This window comes from Condylostylus longicornis, unplaced genomic scaffold (genome assembly GCF_029603195.1).
Source record: "Condylostylus longicornis isolate FDR11 unplaced genomic scaffold, ASM2960319v2 ptg000027l, whole genome shotgun sequence".
NCBI classification, from domain to species: domain Eukaryota; kingdom Metazoa; phylum Arthropoda; class Insecta; order Diptera; family Dolichopodidae; genus Condylostylus; species Condylostylus longicornis.
In genome coordinates, this window is record NW_026577996.1 from 4,726,954 (window position 1) to 4,749,134 (window position 22,181).

At 23.3% G+C, this 22,181-nt stretch overlaps 1 long non-coding RNA gene across 1 annotated transcript; it reads left to right on the plus strand.

The window, feature by feature from the left end:
• The first annotated feature begins 236 nt into the window (after positions 1-236).
• Positions 237-741, plus strand: LOC129607297 (uncharacterized). Its single transcript, XR_008696804.1, has 2 exons — positions 237-381; positions 518-741. It is a non-coding gene; the product is annotated as an uncharacterized LOC129607297 (long non-coding RNA).
• The last annotated feature ends 21,440 nt before the right edge of the window (positions 742-22,181 follow it).

Below are 22,181 nucleotides of genomic sequence, written 5' to 3' on the forward strand. Positions count from 1 at the left end.
CAAATTTTACTTCTAAATAAGTATATAGCAAAACACAAACCTAAAACTAATTGTTTTACAATTAATTCATGCAAATTTTTGAAAATAATTCTAGTACACACTATAGGGGCACACAAGCATAAGTAATGCATTTTTCTAATTTATTAAAATATGCAAGGAAATTCTCTTTCTTAATTCAAATCAAATGCACTTTTGTGGTTATAAATGAATCAAGAAAATATATTTAAAGCTTGCATCGAAAACTAAATTCAGTAGTAGACCCGAAACCTCCTTAACAAGTTAATCTTGAAAGAACAATTCAACTACAAAAAAAAAAAATCAACAATGTTGTTCGTCAAACAAGCAGTTACAATCTTCCTTGTTGTACTAGTTGCTGCACAGGTAAAAACTAAATAAATTTATGTACATATGTGCGTACATATAGCACATACGTAACCGTATATTATCAAATATGCAACAAATATTTTAAAAATAATTTATTTAAAATTTAATTTATATCTTGTATTACAATTTTTAGATGGCATACGGCTGCCCCAACAATAATCTTAACAATGGCAAACGCAAGTAAATCAAAAGCGAACGATATCATCATCCTCTATAAGAAGCTTTAAAAAATATACCATAATAAGATATTTGTATTTCATATTAGATTCTTATAATTTGTAATAAAAATAAGTTGAAGTTTGGTCACTATCTATAAACTTAATAAATAAATAATTTTATTTTTAATATTTCAAAGAAGTTATTTTGAATTTTATTCTTCATCTTCATTATTTGATTTCTATTTTAAAAGTGAATGAAATTTTTGACAGAAACCAACAAGAAATGAAACCTTAAAATACTATTCTTTACTTAATAGTTAATATTAATTCTCAAACATATTATCGACCAGAATGGGAGGTTATGTTATAACACCAAATTTAGCATATCGAGTTTTTGGTGGAATCCATGGTAGAGAAGCGTAAATATTATCGATTTTACATTTTTCCGCATATGAAGAAAAATAATCAACTAACTTCATTGAAATACAATATATATTTATATATTTGGAGTGTTAATACAATGAACCTTTAATTTTTTGGAAAGATCAGGGCTTGGAAACCGAACTAGTGGCTGATTTTACATTTTTTTTGCCATATCTACGGAACTATAATTGGTGAAATTTCTTAAAATTTAATTTTTGAATGTTATGGATCTGGATGTTACCGAAACTAACTTGTCAAGGAATTCGGACCGCACAAAGTGAAACTCTATCCTAAGAGCCAATTTTACATTTTTCTGGGTATGTTAACTAAAGGCTTACTAACTCTTTAAAAATAGAAACAAGTGTTTAGTAGGCATTTTCATAATGTTCTGCAAATCTTCTTCTCATTAACCTTAAAAATAAAGGAGCAAATAATTTTTACTATTCAAGCATAAAGAGGAATAATATTTTAAAAAACATAATTTAAATGCAACTTTATACGAAATTAAGCGTTTGTCATACTAATCGGTATTAACGGTAAATGTTTGGACAATAAGTGTCTTAACAGTATAATAAATGTCTTGACAGTAAATGCATATCAAGTGCAACTGTATCAAAAAAGTATCAAAGCTCATAACGTATATAGTCCGTATCGTGATGTATGGAGAACTTTTTTTGATGAAATTAAATTTTAAATTCTTCAAAGTTATTATTGAAGTTGTGATCCTTCCAGCAGGGGTTGGTAAACACAAGTAAGTGAGAGAATTTTAAAATCTAAAGAATATTCGTAATTAAAAATTTGTCTTATGAATTTCGTATACTAATAATTACATACGTATACATTATGTATGATTGAGTACTTAGAGCTATCTAATCAAAACCAAGAATTTATATTAAAATATACAGGAGGTCTGAAAAGTTCCCGTACTTTTGGAAACACTAATTTTACAAGTTTGTTCTAAATTTTTTTGTTAAATATTGTGGTTACTACTCTAATGAATGTCTCTGACCAGTTAACAATGTTGATTTCTTAATTCAAGTAGCAGTTCTAAGCGGTAAAAATATTTAAAAAAAAAAGTACTTTTCAAACACCCTGTAAATCCCGTAATGAAAATCACTCGTTCAATATATTTCGTTACATGATAAAATGAAACTACTACTATCTCAATTTTTCAAATCTTAAGATGGAACAGTTTATTGTCTTGTTAACTACAAACCTAGCTTAGCCTAATAGAAATTGTAACTTTTAAATTGATATATTAAGTAAAAATTTAAAAATGAAATTTTTTATTTTGTTTTTCATTAAAATTTTATTGAAATAATTACAAAAATTTTCTTAAAAACAAACTATTTCTTCTTTCCATTATTAAAAATTGTTTGGTGATTAATATGAATGGGAGCCTTATTACAAGAATTTACCATCTAAAAATTTAATAATAATTAAAATTTTAATTTCATTTGAAATATAATATAATTATTATAACGAATATAGTCTTACTTGGCTTATTTGTAGAAAAGCAATTAAAACTAAAAAATAAACTTTTGAATATAACATTGCAATTGATAATGGCAATTTTTTAAATTAAACTAAATTTAATATTTTAATAAAATGTCTTTTTATATTATTATTATGCATGCAAGCATAAAATAATTCATAAATTTCCAAAATAAATTACATACAATAAAACCACTATGTTATAGTGGTTATATAAAAAGCAGAAAAATTAATGCAATATTTGCATATTGTAGAATTGCATTTAACATAAAAATGTATAAACTTTAGAGTTATTAAGTTGTAGATTTTTGAGTTAAATGTAAACTTTAAAAAGTTCTTGAATTCGGGGAAATAATTTCTAAATTCAGATATACTTGTTTTCGAGCTACAGCCTGTCGAAAAAAAAAGATACAAGATTTTTTCTGAATAGAGTAGCCATCGGAAGCTTGTTTTACAGGCGATTGGTTGCTCTTTATTTTCGGTCTTACAATCAATTCTAATCACACATTCTAACACAATCGAAGTTCGTCCAAAACAGAATCTAGAAATTGAAAAAAAAGGAAAAACAGGTTTAAATCCAACATGTTTTATTATACAATAGGTACAATTATACAAAATGTTTGAAATTCAATTATAATTAAAATTATTTTCTTTTCTTCAAATTGTTGTATATAACTTGTTCATTATAATGAATTGGAGCATTATTGCAACCACGAGCAATCTAAAAATTATAATTATTAAAAAAAAATGATAATTAGTTGGAAATTTTATTAATTTAAATATATACAAGTATATACCTGAAGGATTGCACAAATTATAAAAAAAATAAAATAATTTGTTGAAAACAACATTTCAGTAAATAAGCTTATGGAATCTGAATAGAATTGAAGACAATTTATTTTAATTGAAAATTATTTTTATATAGAATTCAAAAAAAATAAAAATATAATTAATTATTTAGAACTAAACCATAAAATTATAATCTACTAATTAAAAATGCGTATATAAATATAAAAAATTGCATAGAATGAATGCAATAAGTTGAAAAACAATTAGTCATTTTATTTTACATTAAAATCGATTGAATGAATCGCTTTGAATGGTTGTATGATAGATATCAAACAATGTTGTATGTATGATCGATTGCGTTTGACCTTGATTTCGAAAACAATAACAAGACTAATAGAAATTTCTATATAAATAAAAGTTTGATAACAATTGATTTTTTAGTTTCAACACCACAAATTTATATTTATGCAATATTGTAAATAATGTTCCAAAAAAGAAGCAGTTTTACTTTCATACACACACATTTTCATGCAAATAGGCAGTCAAACACAATTTTTGTTTGTCAGCATTGAAGCACAGATATAAACACACATTTTCACCGTAGAAGCAATAGAAGAAAGTATTTTAAATATTTCATTCGAATGCCTAAATTTATAATTCAAATTAATGCATCTTATTTCAAATCAAACATATTAATTTTTTTTTTGACTTCATGTTATCAAATGTTTGATTGTGTTTTTTATATTCAAACTTTTTATATTTCATAATTTTATCTGAAATTCGGCATTTTGTCGTTTGAAATATGAAAATGCGTTCACAGCATGTCTTAAAGCATGTATTATATAAATATTAAATAAAATATTAAGGATATTAATTAATTTACAATACTTAAGAATATTTAAAAAAATATCAAATTGAATTTCGAAATATCGTTTTCATTGCGCTTAAGCATAAAATTTGATGTGCGCATTCTTACAATATTTGATTTGATCTCAAAAATTGAATGCATTTACATACAAAAATTAGATTGTCGTAAGCATGTTCCAATTAATTTTAATAAAACTTCACGTTTGATTTAAATCAATTGCAATTGCGTTTGTATGTGTATGCGCATGTTTATATTTTATATATATATAATGTAAATTAATTCTTTGTTAGCTCCTAGCATTAAAAGACTATTACTAACATAATTCATAAACTTTATCATAATAAGCAGTTAAAGTCAAATTTTTGAACTCCTTTACTTCTATATAGTATGTATGCAAGTAGATAGCGTAAGGAAGATCATCTTAAGATTGAAATTTTTACCAATTTTTTTAAAAGAGACTCACTTAAAATGTAAAAAATATTATATTAACGACTATAACGTGACTGTAATTTAAAAATAATTTCTAACTGTAAGCACCAATTTATTATTGAAGTAAGTAACAAAATAAAAAAATATATATATGTGTGTGTAGGTATGTGGGTTACTTATAGTTAAACTGACAATAAACCGCAAACTATATCAGTAGTTCTATAAAAAGTAACTTTCAAATTAAGTTTGTTTTAATACACATACATGCGCACGTTATTGTGTTTAAGTAAGCGTTTTATTAATATTTTATAAAACTTCAAAACTATTATGCTTAGTTCAAATTTTTTTTTTTGTTACATTATAGATTCCGCCACACCGACGACTTTCACTTTTCATTTCGTCATTTAAAATAATTTTAATAATTTTGTCGGTTTTGTTTTCTTCTAAATTTTTAAAAGTTTTTCATTATAATTTTTTTTTCTTTTTTGCTTCCCAAAACCACAAACTTTCCACAATATATATGTATGTATATATGTTTGTAAAATCTTATACAAATATACAAACATAATATATTTGAAAAATACATCATCTAATTTTTTCTTTTCTTTTTTTCAATAAGCGATCACAAATTTTTTAAAAGAAAACACTTTATGTAAAAAAATAAAACGCTATTGTTGTGCGATGCGATGCATTGCGTTAACGCATTTCTAATTCTATTTTATATCAATTTTTGAATCTTTCAAATTCCGGTTGACTGAATAACTTTATGTGTAATGTATAAGTATGTATAAGAAAGAAAGAGAAAAACAAAGAAAACGAAAAGAAAAAAAAAATTTTTTTGATATATTTTTGGTACAAAACCTATCATTAATTGGTTTTGACATTGTTATTTCCATTGTTGTAAAATGCAGCATATTATGTACACACTCGAACATGTATAAGCTTATATATATATATATATAATCTACACAAAACTATATAACGTTATATCATACTTATGTATACTAACGGAAATGGACAGGAGAAAAAAAATAATAGTTTAATTGACATTATCTGTCAATTTCGTTTTCTGTTTTAGTTTTTCTTCTTGTAATTAAACTTTCAACTAAGTATATATTTTTGCTAATAGATTTAGCATTTTGCTAATATACCATTACACATTTAAAATTTAAAGCATGGCCGACCCCATACCAACCTCTGTATATAAATATGTACATAGTTTGTTTGTGATATCTATATAAAATTCTACAATATGTTTGACCTGGGGAATAATATCAGAGTGTACTTGTATTCAATTGCATACATATATATTTTTACATTCTGTACAATAAAAATGTGTACATTAATTTTAAAAATATTTAGCTACTTTCGAACACCTTTGTAAGTGTAAAATATTTGGCAGTACAATGGTTATTTACTGTCTAATATTAAAAAAAAAAACGCTTAAAAATGCCAAAAAAATTGCAACAATGTTTGATTGCTAAAAGATCTATTGCGCATTTTCCACGAGTGCCCTTCTTACCTAGAGCACGCGACCAAGACCCATACAATTCTGATGAATACGACAAACTTTCCCGGAGAAATATTTATTGATAAGGTGTATTAATATTTTTTCCTCTCCCTCACAGAACTTGCAAGATTCGTCATTAAGGTGTTTTTTAAGCTCTGCAGTGTTCCGTCACGAAAACCGTGAAAATTCTCACATGACTCCTCGGCATCATTTTGATCGCCTTAAAGCGCTTCTAATGATAATTGCCTAAAAGTTTCTTGGCTTCTTGAAGCTTCGAACATATCCCCTGTCAAATGTTAAACCCAAATATTTGACGTCCTCCTTCAGTTTAATGGTTTCTCCATGAAATTTTATTGTAACACCGTAGTCTTAGCCGTGTTCAATCTGATCCCCACGATTTTTTTTATAATCATAAAATTTCTACGAATTTTATATTGATTAATTAATAAGAAATCATGTCTGTTCCTGATCATGCCATTAGGGAGGCAAAATAAAATTTAAATACTCTTAAATTTTTTAATACTTTTTATCATAATTTTTAATTTTAATCAAGACAAAAAAGCAACTTCACTTTATCAACTTATCTATCACGCTCCAATTTCTCTATAATTTATTTTTAAAAATTTTTAAGCCCCATAATATGACATTACACATTAAAGTATATTCCACAAGATTAAATTTAAATTTTAATGTATTTTCAGTTAATAGTGCACAAAATTTTATATTTGAATTTGAAGTTGTTTACTTAAACGCTTAAGCAACAATGTACGACTGTAAATTATGGGTAAGAAGTTAAAAATTTGAGAACATTTTTTAACATATTCGGATATACGTAAACATGTTTATGCACATAAGTTCTCTGTATTGTTTAAGGTATGAAAATTAAATTGAATGAAAACTCAAATAAAAAAATATTAATAAAATAATAACAATTGAGAAATTTAACGCTATTTCATTAAGTATGCTTTTATTTTTAAGCTTAAATTTGATCTTGATACGATTTTTAACCTAGGTAATTGAATTTAATGATTAAATTTTTCATAATTTTTTTTATTTTCATTATTTTTATAATATTTTTTTTTTGTTTTTAGTGAAAAAGTCAGTAGGTGGCGTTTTTTTTTTGTCATTTTAATTTAATTTTTTTTATTAAAATTTTAATATACATGATTATTCAGTCGTGATTTTCTTTAATATTAAATTAAGTTTTCATATATTTACGTGCAATGCAAGGAATTAAATATGTATATCAATATTGTAAAAATTGAATTTTGGCTTAAAAATTTCGAAAATAATAATTTGTAGTCAAGTAAACAATATAAATATGAATTATGTTTGCTCTTAGAAATCATTAAACTACAATAATTTTTGGTAAATAATAAATTTTTATTTATATGTATATGTGTCAATATTACGTCAATTGTGGAATGTCATTTGAATATAGAATTTTTACTCAAATTTTAATTATTTAATTTATTTTGTTCATTTTTTTCAGGTGACAGTGCAATAGTTGCGAGAAGATTTTGTGGAAGAAGCCATGGAAGATGCTAGACATGGAAGTGAAAAAAGTAGGTCTTAAGATTAACGAAAATAAAACTAATTATTTGAAAATGTCCAGAAACACAAGACGAAGGCAACCACAAGATATACAAATACAAGACTATTTTTTCCAAGGAGTAGAAAGCTTTAAATATCTCGGTGTTGATTTATCCAATGATAATATTATAAAAACATGTATATAAATAAAACCGAATTATAGCAAGAAACAGGCATTATTTTGCGAACAGAAAACTAATAAAATCAAGACTTTTAAAAAGAAACGTTAAGATACAAATATATAAAACTCTAATTCGTCCTGTTGTAATATATGAATGCGAAATATGAACATTGAATGCAGCGGAGGAAACCATCTAAGAATCTTCGAACGCAAAATATTGAGAAAAATATTTGGTGCAATAAGATTAGAAAACGGAGAATATAAATGTAGAAATAATAATGAAGTTAATGATCTTATCAAAAATGAATACATAATACGTTTTAGTAAATTGCAACGATTAAGGTGGGCAAGTAGCAAAGGACTGTGCGAATGAATGAAAATTTGAAACAATATAGAATTTTACAAAGCAGACCTACATTTAATCGTAACAAAGGAAGGCCGAGAAAAAGATGGGCTAAACAACGTCAAAAATGACACCATTAAACTTCAAGTCAGAAACTGGAAAACAGAGGCTAAAGAGAAATATGGAGGCAATGTCTCCATATTTTGATATGTCAATGTTATAGCAAACGAGCGATATGTATATGCAAAGAAAGAATGCTGAAAGTGTTCAACAATTTTTCTCATTGTTATTTAAACTATATTAAAATGCCTCTAGTCATTTGTACGCAAAAGCCAAAACGGTAAGAAACCGCAAAAATATTGAAAACTTTACCTTCTTATATTAAATACTATAATTATCCGACTCAAATTATTTTACATAAATTTCTAATTCACACTTTAATAACTTTAATAAAAAAGAAAAACAATTCCCACTTGGAACGACCTAAAAAAAAAAAGTGCAATCTGATTCATTCTTATTTTATTCAACCATTGTGCTTTTCGACTTAATAAACTTAAAAGTAAAATAATAAAGTGCAAAAATTAAGTCCGAAACATAACTAAAATGTAATATTGAAATTTAACTTTCTATAATTAACTCTATTTAAATTTTTATTTTATAAAATTAAAAGTTATAAGAATACACAAAATTTTACAAAATGAAAATTGAAAATCAAAATAAAATAATAGGAAATTTATACAAAAGAAATAAAAAAATATTTGTAAGAGTCAAACAAATAAACAACAACTTAAAACCTATTAATAAACTTCAGTTCACTGCAAAGATACTGATCTGGAAATGTGTCTGGGTGCATGCACTCACTTCATCTAAATCACAATATCATTTAAAAACAAAAAAAAAATCCAAACCAAAGAATAAAACTAGTTTCTTCATAATAAAATCACTATACATAGAGAAAATCCCAATATACTTTACAACAACTACTAATGACCAAATTCAACTTAAAAAATACTTAAAGAAAAAACAAAATAGTTAACTATCATATAAGTGTTATTAACTTCAATTAACAAGGATTCTTCTCGTTATACCTGAAATATATAGAGTACATAAAAATGAAATTTTTACTTTTCAAAATTTATAACTAATTTTAAAGACTATACGGTTGACGGAGCATAACATTTTCACATTTTTATTATAATTTGTTTTTTTTTTTTTCTTTACGAAAAATATTCTATAAATTTTCTTAAATAAAATGCACATCCCTATTAAAGCATAACATTACCACTTAAATTATGTATATATACCAAGATACTTGGAAAATATAGAGGAACGATCGTATATACTCGTAGATATTTAAAAAAAAATATCAGTAGCAAGGTGCATGAAATCGTAAACTTTATGTTTTCTATTTTCTTTATTGTTTTGATTTTTCTTAACCATTATAACAACAACAATATAATAGTTAAGAGTATAAAACCAACATTTGCAATAACCATATCACATTTTTTTTTTTTAAGATTTTCTTTTCTATATCTAACATAAAATATTTTAAATATTGAAATAAGAACTTAAAACCAGAATTTTTTTTTTAACTAAGTATATAGAAAGAAGTGGAATATAAATGGGGACGAAGAAGATGAAAATGATAGAAAGAGAGTTTATAAGATCCAAATACTTATATAAGAAAACTGAAAAATCCCTAGACATATTCGAAAAAAAAAATACAAGTACTTGTATGAATACACTTAAATAAAAATAATTTAAGAAGAATATACAGAGAAAAGAATATATAGAAGACCCAGTAGGGCGTTAAGTTTAATATTTTTTTTTATTTCTTTTCCAATGTAAACTGGTTAAACAAAAAAATTCAGTAAGTAAAGTATGCTTACTTAAATAAAAATATTGCAAGTCATGTTTTCAATGTTTATGTAGGTGCATTAAACTTAAAAAAAAATTATTTTTTTTTTTCGTCTAATAAAGTACAATAAAAGTTATACTTTAAAATTATAAAACTATATGAGTAAATAGAAAAAAAAATATGAAAGAATATAGAGATGAGAACGGAGAATAATCCAATTTATAGTTTCCAAATTTTATTTTTAGATGTTGATAAACATTTGTTGCTGCATAATCGTTCCCGAATTCGACTCTGGATAATTGGAGTGCACTATAAATAATTTGAAAGATTAACTGAAAAATCACATTCATATCAGATCATCAATGTAGCAGTAACAACAATGAAGTATTGGAAGAGAAATGGCACATTATAAAACGTTCACATAATTACAAACATTTTAAACCATTCAAATAGTCAAATACATATCGGGTTGTTGTGTAAAATATCAAAAAATATTGTGCGCTCAATCAAAAGCAAGTCCGATTTAAGTACTAATTGAAATTCAAACATATTTCAATTCACCATGTGGATTTACTGCTTTTAACAATTTATATGTATGTTCCGATCGAAGTGTGGAAGTGATAGCAGAATGACTTTTTACTGGTTTAAAGTAAGATGTAGAATCCTGTGTCATGTAATTGAATACCAAGGATATGGTTACAAAATCTGTTATCCGATAAAAAATTTTTAAAATTCTATTACTATCTATGGAATATTTATTGATAAGTTGTATTGAATTCAAAAATTTAGTTTGGTTTTTTTCATAAAATAAATGCATACTTAGTAAACGATATGGTATAATTATGTGTTAGATACTACCGAACTAAAATATTGTTAGATCCTAACACTAAAATTTAGTTGTCGAACATTTTTGGTCTAGTAATCGAATACACACCATTAGCACCATTTTATTCTAGTATTCGTTAGTGTACACTATTCCAAAAAAATTTCGCTATGCATCCAGCCACTTTTATTTCTTCTCGAAAATCATGATTTTGAGATTATTTTCGCAATATCCTTATATGGAAACACCACTTTATTGGGTCAAAAAATTTTCCATTTGCCGCTAAAACAATTGGAACCGTTATGTTTCTTTTTCATTCCAAAATAAATCAGAATCATATCGGAATGATATTTTTGAAATTTTAATTTACACTTATTAAAACATTTTACATACCTATGTACTTAAAAATTAATTTACAATTCCCAAAGCATAGGAAACTAAAAACTGAAAAAAAAATGTATTTTGTTAAAGAGAATCGATTAAAATTTTTAATAATATTATTCACATTAAAATTCATAATTAATTTAAAAATATAAATGAGAAATGTCATAAATTTTATTAAATATGTGAGTATTAGAAAATTAAAAATTAATGAGTTTAAAATTTTCTTTTTAATTACATTTTAATGTAGGAAATAATTGAATTCAAAATATCCCCGTGCAAGTGTAATATTTTTTAAGTACAACTTTTTTTTTTAATAAACAAGAAAAACTTCTAAATATATAAGAATTTTTTTCATATTTACTTATTCAACAAGGTGCATTTTTATAAGAATACAAAAAAAACCGCACAAAAAAATTATTTATTTTCCTTTATTTTTTTTTTATATCCTAGCCAGCTGCAACCATATTAAATTTTTAACAATGCAAGTAAACTTGTGTGTATAGCTACATACGTATTTTTCATTCGACTTTTCGCAGTTTCGAAAAACGTCGTCCAGAGAATTATAAGCAAAAAAAAATTCCATATAATTTTATTTTCATGCTCAGTTGTTGGATCAAATGAATTCTAGAAATTCTTCCGAAAGAGTCTTACGTAAAAGAACAAACAGACAAAATAACCGAAGAATATGAAAACAACCAGCATTAAATTTTTTTTTTTTTTTGCAAAAAAAGGTATAGACGTTCAACAAACAATATGCCAAATTATACGTAAACCGTACTATGCAAACATAAATATATCTGTAAACCTGTCCATTTATGTACTTACATACATACATTTATGTATATGAATTAGATAAATTTTAAACTTGTTGCTTGTTTTATCCAATATACCAAAAGGGCAGCAGCAGAAAAAAAGAAAAAAACTTTTTCGAAAATTCTTTAAAATCAAGCCGGTTCTACTTAGTTGATTTTCCGCGCTCATATATACACATAAATAATAAAGAAATACAAGAATTTTCTTATAAAATGTGCATAGTTTATAACGAACATACTACAATACATAAATATACATATACAATTACTACACATATTTAGATAGGCACATGAATTTAACTTTCCATTTAATTTTAATAACAGAATAATATAATATAATAAAGTAAATGAACTTAGGGAAGATAAAAAATTATTTTATTTCCATTTATAATATAGCCAAAAGGATATACGGGTATTAAACACAGAATATCAAAGTCCAACATTAATTCATGTATTTAATTTTTATAGTTTTATAGTAACAGTTTTCATTTTTGATAAAAATAAATATTAAATTTTATGCAGTTATAAAATATTAAAATTTAAATTTAAAAAAGTTGAAAAATATTTATAAAATCAATTATAAATTAAATAAAATAAATTTTTATTAACAGACTGTAAAAAATTTCAGGAAACACAAAAGCATTCGAAAAGAATTTCGACTGAGATATTGCTGAAAGCGATTTAAATATTGCTCAATTTTACGGATGCACTAGTTGGGATCGTAACTCTAATGTCACCATGTCGTAATATGATAAGAACTATCAAATTATAAACTTCTGAGAGAACTGTGGTATCCTGTATTGTAAGTATAAAAATTTTAAATGAATTAAATAAATTTGTCAAAATACATATTTAAAAATTTCTCTTGCAGATGAAATATTTTATCGCTCGTACAACTCAAAATTCTATTAAAATTCTAAAAAAGAAGTTATACAAACGTCATTTTGACATAACACTAATGAATGCAGTCAATATTTACAAATAAACTTTATTTACTCTAATAAATTTAAAATTTATATAATAAAAGCGAGATTTAGAGATTTTAATAATATGACATGTATAACAATATTTGTGAAATATTTGAGAAAAATTTTATAGATATAAAAATAAGTTTGATTAAAATAGGGCTTAAAATATGTATTAAAACTAAATAACTATTTTTTTTTATAATAAAATATTTACTTAAATAAAAAACAATAATTGAAGTACACGATAATTGAGTTGAACAACTGTTAGTATTTTGTATTGTATGTACTTAAATAATTTTCTTTAGTGTTATCAAAAGGGAAAACGTAATTGAGGGTAAATAATGTAATTTTTTTTATATAAATGTACATAAAAATGTATAAATTTCTTATTTTAGCAAATAAAACCAACAATTCAGCATTTTTTTTTTAATTTTTTGTACATATACTTACCATACATGCAATAATATGTATAATGTATGTCTGTATGGAAGTACAAGAAAACAAGTTAAAAAATTTCAAGCTCGTTTACCCTTTTTTTTCTTACCAAACAAAAATTAAAAAATAATTCAATTAGTTAGGTGAGCAATTACAATTTCAATGTTATTTTTCTAAGCATATAAAAAAACACTGTCGGTGTTCTTCTTAAGTTTTTCTCTTTTCTTAATAAAAAAATAACTATAAATATGTATATGTATGTATATATAAAAGTAGTTACAAAGAACAGTAAAATTTAAAAAGAAAAATAATATTAGTTACAAAAAAAAATTATTATACTTGTCATGAAAAATCACTTAAAGTAAATATTGCTAAAATTTGACTTAAGAGGGAACCGAAAAATAATTGAAGAGAAATCACTTTTATGACAATTTTAGCAGCAATTCACATTTTATAAAATTGTAAGAGAGGAATATGAGAAATAAAAAAATATATATTTAAAATATGTAATTAAAGAAGAGAGTCTACAGTTAGAGAACGTATTTTTGTGTACTTAATTGATTTTTCAATTTGATTCTTTAAATGTGACAAATATACACGTATTATATGGATATTTAACCAGTCTGTATAGGAAATCAAATATTATGAATCCAAAAAGTTAATACAAATCAACCAATTAATTTTTTATTTTTTAGATATTTGGATAGGCTGTACATCAGCTAATTGGATTAAGAAAATCAAAAAATAATTCTCAAGCCAGAATAGTTACGTAATATTTTTCCTCATACAAAGGAATTGGAACACTGATTCTCTACTTTTAGGCAGAATATAACAACAATTACTTAGATTTAAAGAACTATGTTAAACTAAAGCAGCTTTATATGACCTGATATCAGGAACTACAATCAGAATTTGACAAAGATCAAAAAGTTGTTGCTGTTTTCAACTAAAAAAAAAACTTAATCAGTTATAAATTATTATAGATTTTTTACTTTATTCAAAATATTTAAATCCGTTTAAATCTTATTCTCTTAATCTATTAATTTTAGTTTTCAATTGATTATTTGTTATATTTTTAAAATTAATAAATTTTTGTATTGCACGTAATATTTGCTGTTTTTACATTTATAAATTTTTGTTTTTATACATTTTACAGGAGCGATTTGGCTCATTTCAGATAAATAAATAAGTAAATAAATTTAAAATAAGTTAAGTAAATTAAGTAAATAAATTAAATTTTTTAATATATTATGTCAATTATACATACATACCTGTATAGAACCAGCAACAGATGCTGAACTAAAGCTGGCATTACTGGACGGATCAGTTATTGGTGTAAAAGATTTTCGCATAATTAAATTTCCCCACACAAAATTAAAATATTTTATTATTTATATATATACATATGTAATATAATTAAGTGTTCATAAATTTTTATCACGATATTTTAATTTGAATTATTTACAAAATTTTAAATGAAAAACAAAAAAAAAAAAATTAAGAGAAAAGTTTGGTCTGTTAAATTTAAGTACTTATATACCGCCGTTTGTCTATTTGATTTAATTTTAATAAAAATTTAAAATTTAAAAATCTCAATTTTAAAATTCACATTTACTTTTTTTTCTTAAAGTCACCATTATCTATTGGCACCATTATTTATTAAAAGAAAATTAATTAAATCATTATATACATTGTACGTTAACACAAATACAATTAAATGACTAAAAAAAATTAATATTATCAAATTTTATTAATTTATAAAACCGTAATTCAAATAAAAACAAAAATTTTTATTAATTTTTCTCTTTCTTTTTCTTTTCATTTAATAATTTTTGTATTATTTCTTTATGCTCCAAATTTATTACTTTAATTACTTTATTTTACTTTGAAATTAATTAAATCCTTTATTATTTACTGTTATTATTTTTTTTTTCAACATTTTTAAAATTATTATATTTTTCTTATTTTATGTATAATATTTTTTTTTAATTAATCACAATTAAATTACGAACATATTGTATATAGTATTTTTCTTTATAATTACTAACGGCCATCAAATTTTCTTTTATAATTATTTGTTAATTTATAAATTTATTTTTGTTTTTAATTTTAAAGATTAAGGCAGCTCTGTTTTTTTGTTTTATTTGACAATGTATAATGTGATTTCAAAACCGTAAAAAATCTTTATATACAAAATTTCATTTTATTTTTGTAATATTTTAATTTTAAATTTTCATATTTAAAAAATATTTATATATTTTATTAAAGGAAAACAATCACTTAAATTTATAAATCACTTTAATATTTCAAAATATTACGAAATATTAATTTTTAAAATTATTATTTAAATTGTAAAAGATATAAAAAAAATTGAATTTATTGAATATTCACAAATTAATGATATTTTTTTTTTTTAATTTTAATTCATTATTTTTAATTTTAAAGATTTATATTTTAAGCCCCTCACTTTTTATATTTAATATTTTTCATTTCATTTTATTCTTTGTAATTTCAAAGTTATTGTAAAATATATACTATATTTTATTCAATTATTTATTTTTTTATTTTAATTAAAATATTTGTAATTTAATAATTTGTATGAATAAAATTTTCAAAACAACAATATAATTTATAAATTTCAATTATATACCGCACTTGAAAACAAAAAAATTGCTATAATTAATAAAAAAAATTAATTCACCAAAATTATTAAATAATAATTTATATACAATTAAAATTATATATGTAATTTAATTAATAATTTTATGCTGTTTAGTTAAATAAATAATAAGTATTTTAAGGTATTAAAAAATATACAAAATACAAGTGTAAACTGTAATTTTTTTTTACAAAATTTATGAATTAAAATATTATTGTTGTCAAGTAGTATTCTTATTGTATTTTTAAAATGTAAAAAATTTTTAATATAGTTCAAATATGCAATATTGTTAGCAGTTGGCCTATGTAAATATTTTAGATGAAAACAAATGCGAATTCGAACGCGCTATACGATTTATAAATATTTCTATATTGTATAATTATTTTATACATTAAAATTTAATCTCGTATAATTGTATGTTAATCTCGTATATTTGTATGTTGAATATTTAAATGTAAATTCATTTTTTAATTATCATAATAATTTTCTTTATATTCATTGCTTTTTGATATTTATTTTACTTAAAATAAATTTGTAGAACTTTATAAAAATTTTAGTACATTTTTCAATTATATATACCTACAGATTATTATGTTTACATTACATTCTTGTAAGTATATATAATATATCAATTGTATATAATATATATATTGTATAACAAAAATTTATGAATAATTATGTATGTTTGTAGGTATTTTACATTTTATGCAATATTTACAATTTTAACCATAAATATTTTCTTAAATCATAAATGCCAAGGCGATAAATGTGATCACTTTGAAAATCTTTTAATTTTATTATAAGTACATAGATGTAACTGTGTAAGCGCCAAATGTCTGAAAATAAAAAATAATAAAATAAAAATAGAATTAGTACAGGTATACACATAAATTGTTTGTTTGTTTAGAATTCTAATATAATAAATATGTATGCATGGAAATATAAATTTGTAATAAAATGTAAATAGTTCATACTTTTGTATATAAGTGTATAAAGAGAATATAACAATTATTTATTTTAAAAATATTGGCATAATATTAAATATGTAAACCAAATCTTTTTTAAATTGTAATCTTTTAAAATCGTAACAAGACTAGTTTTTGATCGTAGTTTTCGCACTCAGAAGCTGTTTACCTCTCCTATTAAAAAACATCTAATATAAAATAGTGTCAAGATGTATGAGAAGTTCATTTTTATTTTCAAAGTAAATCGAAATTCCCTTCCGTTGCATAAATTATTGTTCCCCAAAAAATTTTAACGAAGTTTTAATTTTCGATTCATTACTTCTGGTTTTATAGAATTTGTGATAAACTGTAAGAAGATAACAGAAAATATCTCTTATATTAAAATTAAAAATGCTTCCCCAACTAACTTAAATATAAACTGGTACTAAGCACTTATATAATTAATGTTCTGCTAGTACAATAATATATTTAAAACTATTCCTTTAATATTTATCATAAATGTATTCAATTAATTTTTTAAGGATTTGTGTATTTCTAATATTATTTTTAAGAGTCAGGTGTTTAAGACAGTCAATCATGTAAAATAAAACTATAGTAATTATTTTTTCACAAAAATAACAAATAAAATTTTTAATTTAAGTTAGTATGTATATACAGCAATCCCTCCTATAACGTAACCTCTTACTATATAATTTCGATATATGTAAATTTTATTTTTCCTACCTATTTTCACTTGATGTAATTTTTACCTCGTTTTACGTAATTTTAAAATAATTTAATATGCAATAATTTATTTTTTTTTTCATTTAAATTTCTTTCTTTACCAACAGACAACTTACTAGTTTAGACAAATATCAAGTACATACATACATATGTATGTACATACATATTAGTCATATTAGTTTAGCTAGACCTCCTATAATGTAATTTCACTTAACGTAAAAATTTTTCGGTCCCAAAAATTACGTTATAGGAGGGATTGCTGTATTTATAATTTTAAAGTTTAATATCAAAATTAAAAATTCTTATAAAATACACAAATAAAATCAAAAATTTTTTGTTAAAAATATAAAACGCACATAACGCGGAGCATTACAGGCAAGCAATCTTATTTTATTAATCAAAAACTATGATAATTAATAATAAAATGTTTTAAAAAGCTACTGATGCACAAATTAAATTAACATTGTAGCTAGACATTATAAATATTTTGTATATTTTAATTTTAAATAGTAAATTATGGTATTAAAATTAAATATAAAATTACTTCAAAATAATTTTTTATTTATTTAAAATTTTTTAAGTGCGTTTAAAAAAAAAAAAATTATTCGGATTTCAATTCAGTCAATTAAAACAAATGCAATCAAATACATACTTCTTTTTCAATAGCAAATATAGAAAAATACACACTGATATACGAGCATACACGTATGTACATACACACATATATAAAAAATTATTTAAAATATGCAACGAAATATAATTAATAATTACAAAAGTTACATAGCATCAATTTAAAAATAATAAATAATAATGAAGAAAAACAAAATAAAAACAAACTACAATAAAATCATATTAAAATTCTAAAAATAATGCAAAAAGAAGAAAAATGTGAAAATGAAAAAAAGAAATTCATCGCTTATTTCATCCATTGCATCCATTGCATACTACACCATCATGTACATATAAATATTTTAATGCAACAAAATATAAAAAAAAAAAATTCTGAAAATTTCATCATCACGATTATGAATTTGCATCATCATCATCATCATTATCATTGCCATCATTATAATCAATAGCAGTTTTATTACAATTCGCGTTTGGCTATAATGTTGTCCACATACATAATATATGTATATACACCATGAACATACATGAAATACAATACAATATGATGACCTTGTAGTAAAACGTCGAAATATTTTTTTTGCAATAAAAATTGCATTTTTGCAAATACTTACGCGCCATTTTTATGTTTTCTAAATAAAAATAAAAAAAAAAAATGGGAAAAATTGAAAAGAAGATTTAAGTATCATATAGCTAAACCTGAGTCTGTGCCAGTATAATAAACAAAAAAAAAAAATTTTTCTACTTTTTCTTAGCATTTTGCCTTAGAATAACGCGGGTACACACGCATTTTAGTAATATTTGAAATTTCAGCCCAGTTGGACATCAGTTTTTGTATCCTTACATATTGGATTTTAAGATGGTTAAGTATAAATTAGAAGTGCCTTTCATTTCATTGTTCGAAATTCTAAATTTTATATTTTGAGTGGTCAAAAATGTTATCTGAACGTTCGAAGATCAAAAAAAGTGCTATAGATGAAACAGTATATCCTCTCAAACTCGACATCTATCAAATATATACATACATATTCTTTTAAACTAGTTGTATGTCAATTATCAAATACATTTCTCTGACATCATGTGCAGTACTTTGTTGTCAAACATAGAACACATTTGGTACTAAGTTAGAACTGAAATATCAAAAACGCAGATAATCAAAGTCTTTTTTTTCAAAAGTCTTCCCGGGGAAGTTAAAAATTCGATACACGTAATACGTGCGTACTTACATGCAAACATATACATACATATATTTGTATTTCATGAAAGTTTATATGAATATAATTTGTTCTTTAGATAAAAATTTATGTTTAGAATAGGGAAAATCAAAATGGAGACTAGAAAAATATTTTAAAGTTAAATAAACTTTTATTTTTGTTTTGTTACTTTAGTTTGTTTTTGTGGTTTTTTTTTTTTTTGTAAAATATTTTTATAACAAAACCAGATTGAAGTACTATTTTTAAATTATTTAGCAAAACCAAGAGAGGGCAGTAAAAAAAATTGCAAGTAATTTTTTTTCGTGAAACTGGTTTTCATTTAAGAACCTTTAACCATATCGCAGAGGTTGAATATATTTTTATTTTTTATTTTTTTTATAATGTTGTAATACATAATTTTAAAATTGCATTTAGTCTATTGAAATTTCAATTTAAGTACTATATCTATGTATGTGAAATAAGAGAAAAAATAAACCCTTTAATTCTTTAGAATGTAATTATAATATTTTTGAAATTTTAAATGCATGAATTCCCATAGCCATGACGGAATTCGAAAATTTTTGTCATGACAATCGGAAAAATCATAAAACATAAGGGATTATGGTCATACCTATATGATTATATTATAATTATGGTCAAACGTCAAAATTATAATACATACTTAATACATAATGCAGCAATAAAAGTATATGGTGGTGATAGTTAGATTTCTGTTGCAGACCGTTTATTTTGTGGTAGGACAAAGAAGAAACTGTCAGTTTGAGCAAGAGATTGGTTTGCTAAGTGACCATTGACCTTGATGGCTTCAAAGTATAAGAGAACCGTAATACATTGAGAATAAATATTTGAATCTCATTTATTATATTAAACAAATAATATATTTTTAATAAATGTAGCTAACGAGTTACACCCACCGCCATATTTATATTAAACAAAATTTTTTAAATTTAACAAACTAAAGTATAACTATGTATTTACTTAGTGCAAAAACTTCAATTCAAAATGAAGGGATTCAACATAAAAATAATTATTCATTATAAATAACCTACACTTATTCTATAAATAATTTGAACAGCTGCAACCACATAAATATCATTTTTATTTCACTTCTTTGAAACCATCAATTCTTTTTACTTATCCCTTACAAAAAAAGCAAAAAAGAAAAAAAAAATTAAAAATTTTCAGTAAAAGCATTGAAAATATTTTTATTAAGAGTAAGAGGGATAAAGAGAGAGAAAGGGTTAACATATGGTATGTGTGTCTATAAAATTTTAAATTAATTTGACCAAAAATACTTAAAGATGAGCGAACATACTTAAAAAAGTACGAAATAAAGAAAAAAATTGAAAAACTGTAAATTTAATTGAATGTTGTGATAAAATTTATAATGGCCTCATTTCTTTTTCAGAATTTTTATTAGATTTTGTGTTTTTAATTCTTTTGATATTTAATAGCTTTGGTATTTTAGTTAGTTTAATTTTTGTTTTCTTTTCTTTACATTTTATAAAATTTTTTATGCTTTTTTAAAAATTTTACAATGTTAAAATGTGTATAATTTTATGAGCTATATTGAAAAATCAATAGACTATGCTAGAATTGGTAATAATTTTAGAATGCTAACAAAAATCACAACAGAGAATTTTATTGGGAGAACTAAACACAGGCGAAGAGCGAATGAAAGTTAAAACAAAATATTTTTAAAATGCTTTCCTGTTCGAAATGCTTTTTAAATGCATACAGTACTTAATTTTACAATAGTAAGTTGAAAAATGACATATGACTCATTATCCTACTCTTTATAACTTTCAAGTCTCTTTAGTAAAGATGGCGATTTTATGCTCTTCATTACTTGAAATGATTACACTTGAGACCTAATTACAAAGAGCACTGATTACTGAATGAAATAATTTTTCAAAAGACTGACTAACAGGTAAGGGATCGTACATCATGCTCTCTTATTGTATTTTCATGATAAATCCAAGAAAATCAATTAATTTATCAATTTTTCGTTTCAAGCGAATTTAAGTTTACAACTTTAAGAGCAAATATAATTTTTGTTTTTTAGAAAAATTTAAGATTCACTTTACACAACAATTTTATTCCTATAATTTATGGAAGCACTAAAAAATCCACTTTCTCGTATAAGTACTTTTATGCTTGTTTTCTGATCAAAAATTTTTTTTTTAAATTTATTAAGCAATTTTTATTTAAAAGTTGCTCTTATTTCGATATTAAAAAGAAAAAAATGCGAGTTCGCAAGCCATAGTACAAGATGATAAAAACATCATCATTCGCATCATCGACCGCAAAATTAAAATTACATACATATGTATGTATTTAGTGCTAGAGAAAAGGAGGGCGCAGGGGAACTACAATTTTCTGTACGAAATTGTTAATGCTATAGATTTTTCATTTTTTTTTTCGCCCAAAATGTCAGAACATATGGAGTACCACTTAAAAATGGTCAGGCTAAAATTATTTTTCCTTGATTTTCTTTTTCTTTGAAAACATTTTATGAATGAAGTTTTAATTTGTTTTTTTTTTTTTTATGCTGTCTGGTTTTTAGAGATACTTTTAATGCTTGCTTTTAAATTTTTATAA